This window comes from Emys orbicularis, chromosome 6 (assembly GCF_028017835.1).
Source record: "Emys orbicularis isolate rEmyOrb1 chromosome 6, rEmyOrb1.hap1, whole genome shotgun sequence".
Lineage (NCBI taxonomy): Eukaryota > Metazoa > Chordata > Testudines > Emydidae > Emys > Emys orbicularis.
The window spans coordinates 37,785,312-37,789,094 of NC_088688.1; the positions used below are offsets into that span (position 1 = coordinate 37,785,312).

At 42.8% G+C, this 3,783-nt stretch overlaps 1 pseudogene; it reads right to left on the reverse strand.

Moving 5' to 3' along the window:
- Window positions 1-1,302: 1,302 nt before the first annotated feature.
- Window positions 1,303-3,514, reverse strand: LOC135880463 (ubiquitin-conjugating enzyme E2 Q2-like; annotated as a pseudogene).
- Between the last annotated feature and the right edge of the window lie 269 nt (window positions 3,515-3,783).

The window sequence follows — 3,783 nt, forward strand, 5'->3', positions numbered from 1 at the left end:
TCTGATGATTGAACAAGGCTGGCTGGCCCCATGTCCCCTGTCCCTTAAAGGGGCAGATCAACCTGTTACACACCTGTTTAAAGTTCTTCTACTGCTAATGAAAATCTAGTCAGCTGGGAAAGAACCCACTTCTGCATACAGGCATCTGGAGGACTTTCCAAGAATTTGCTGTGAGAGACAATCAATCAATTTGGGTGAGTCTAGTCCTCTGTTCTGGAGATGGGGGTTGCGCTGAGGTGGCAGCATACCTAATTAGGCTTACCAAGGCCAAAGAAGAAAGGATGTTCTCCCTTAAGAATTACAATTAGTTTCTTTGGTTAAATAACACAGCAGACCTAAAGAATGTCTGAGGGCCAGCATCTACAAAAACTAATTCTGGTTGAACAGAGCTTTTAATTAGTACAAGATTACCCATGCTTCATTTAGAACGTGCCCAATTGTAAAGAAAAGCAATATAGATTTCTGTATGTATGTATTAGAGTATGCATTTGTTCTTGGAAACCAATCACTATTTTATGGTTAATAACAACAAATAATAGTAGCACTTTGCATTTACATAGCACTTTTCATCCACAGATCTCAAAGTGATGTACAAATGGTATTATTATCCCTATTTTACAGAAGCAGAAACTGAGGTGCAAAGATACAAAAGCTACACAACAGTTTAGTGATAAATATGGGACTCTCCTGACTGTCAGTCCTATGTTCTATCCACTACTTTTACATATTTACATTTTTGTAAAAAAAGCTAAGATATGTATCTCTTCGATCAGTTTACTCAAACATTGCCACAGCATTTTGTCCCTAAGGCACAGAATATTTAAGCTCCCCATACCACCAATTTTTTAAAAGGAGTGGCCAGTGCTTCTTCCCTACTCCATATACAAAAAAATGCAAGTCTCTGCAGTCCACATTCTGCAAAGGGTAAAAAATAGTGAGCGACTTCTATTGAATAATCTTTTAGTAACTCAGTAGCAGGCTTTAAAAAGTTTACACTTTTAAATAAAAAGAGAGACGGGAGGAAGTGGCCCAAATATGCTTAACTTATAGAGACAAATACAGTAAAGGCCAAAACTGCTTAGTCCAAGATATCTAATAAGAGCAAAATGGTAAGGCTGTAAATTATATTGGATGTGTCAGTTGACAGATTATCCACTAATTTATCTAATAGCTAAAGTCTTCAGTATGGCTGTTATATGGACACTCATAGCTTGAGAGAGAGAGAGAGAGAGAGAGAGTGTGTTGAAAGGAAATAAAAAAGAGCTTGTTTGACATTGGTCCAGATGTCAACATTCCACAATATTAACCATCTTCTTTTGGAGGAGTGCACCACCCATTTTTCTCATGTATTTGTACTAGATACTTATAGGACTGCTATGCTCTTGCTAGATTATATTGGTTCTTATTGACTCCAAACTGTACTCTGGCTTTTCCTTTGACTAAAGTGCCATTGATGGCTGATTCTAGATGTAAGCAGAGTCAGAATGAGCTCTACCCTGACATCTGGTGGTGAGCTGTGGAAAAGGACTTCAGGGGCTGAACTCGTTTGCATGGGCACACCCACCCCGCCTAGCATGATGGGACTGCTTGCCCAAATGGTCACTTTGGGTGCTGTGGGATCCCCAGTCTCTTTGTTATTGGTGCAGGAGTAATAGAGTGTTGTTATCCTGGTTATGTGAATCAAGGACAATAGAACTGTACTTGGCATTTTATGACAGAGGGACTCGCCCTCAGCTAAGTAGCACTCGCTAGGCAAGGGACATGGGTTCCAAAGCCCAGTGAACTGGTAGTGTGGGCCCCCTTCTGTGTAATAACAGAACTAATTTTGATTCTATTATTAGTCTTGTTACATGCTTCAGAGCTGAAATCACTGATACCTAGGTCTAAGCATTAGACCTACTTTGAACTAGTAGTCCTGAGTGCACCAGCACTGAAGCTCCCATACTAACACAGCTCTCAGTGATTTCAGCTGTTAAGGGGGAGAGGCTGAAGACATATTGTGAGCGGCTAGCAGAGAGGCGTAGCTGGCGGTGATGACTGCAGCAGAACCCCACGGAAAGGTGTGGCAACTGGCTGTTGACCTGAGCAGTGGAGCATGATGCCCCCATACCTCCCCCCACTTCCACCCAGGCTGGGAGGTAAACACTGCAGATGAACTTCTGAACTCTGGGAGCTGCACTGACCAAGGACAGAAACTGTAGGAGGGGTGACTGTTGGGTTGCTGGACTTAAGACCCTCAGGGGAAAAAGACACTGCCAAACTTACTTGGGGGTGAGTCTTTTGCTCATGGTTTGTGCTAGGTTTGTGGTGTTTCCCCCAACATAATGCCGCATTGTTTCCCTCCTTTATTAAAAGGCTTTTGCTACACTCAGACTCTGTGCTTGCGAGAGGGAACGTATTGCCTCTTAGAGGCACCCAGGGGGGTGGTATGTAATTGTCCCAGGTCACTGGGTGGGGGCTCGAGCTGGTTTTGCATTGTGTTATTGAAACGGAACCCCTAGATACTGATCCTGGCCCTTGTTGCTGCCAACTCTGACGGGCAGAGGGATTACATATTGAATAGGCATTACTCCAGCCCCATTTAGTAGGATGTTCCATGCATAATGCACCACCACCTGGGACATACCCTCCCGTGAGCACAGAGATACCACTCGCACAAAGGGAGGATCTAAAGGAAAATTATCTTTAATGAGAAGTTGAGCAAAAAGTATTCGCTACACCTTATTTTTCTTGTAAGACCTGAAGATCACTATGTAACAGGCTGTCCGGATCAACTTTTAGAAATTTAATGTGCCACTCGTACAGGCTGTCATTTAGAAGTTCCACTGAATAAATCCTTGTTTTATAACTCTGTGATCTGTATATATCCCTGAGCTCTTTCATAAGTCGATCTGAAACCTGGACTGACCCAGACACTTCACCATTTAGGTGGTCTTGTCTTTAATTCTTTCTAATTTTTTCTAAAATTGCAAGTTTCTCTTTTTCAATGCCTTCATGCTCAGATTTCTTTCCATCAACAGGTTCTTCTTTCTTCATGTCATAGTGATCTAGGTCTTCAATGTCTTCACTCATATCTTCCTCCTCCTCCTCCTGACATTACTTCTTCCATCATTGCATTCTGTCCTGTTGGTAATGGCTGATTTAACATCTCAACATCTGGATGCTGAGGAAGGTTGTATAATCTGCAGATGTCACATATCAATTGCTTCAGTTGTTGAAGAAGCAGAGTATTGCTCTTCTTAAAATCTTATAATCGCTCTAACACTGAAATCAGATTTGGGTCATCTGATTCCATAAACCATATTGGTGATGAAGGGGGATAAGTTTCCGTGACATTGCAGTGGATGGTGATCAGCAGTGGCGGCTGCGGGCTGCTCCCTGGTGGTGGTGGCAGTAGCACAAACCGGCAGTGCAGCTCATCCAGCTTCCAGGAGATGATGCAGAAGCACTCGTGGTCCTTGTTGAAGATGGACTCGAGGAGCTTCAGCTCAGCCTTGAACCCTGACACTGACATCCTGGCCTCATCTCTGGGCCCAGGCCTGCGCCACCTCGCCTCGTAAGTGATTATGCCTTTTTGTTAGTATATTGGACACATACACTGGGCAGACTTATTTTAATTTTTCTTGCCTGGCCATTTCCATGTTAGACTCAGAAAAGGTAGTAAGTCTGTTGAACATTCAGTAGACATATAGAGCGTTCTGCTTTTGAGAGTTGTAACTGACAATGATTAACTGAAAATATATTCCTTTTTCCATTTTCCCAGAATTTGCTGCAGCCATCCCA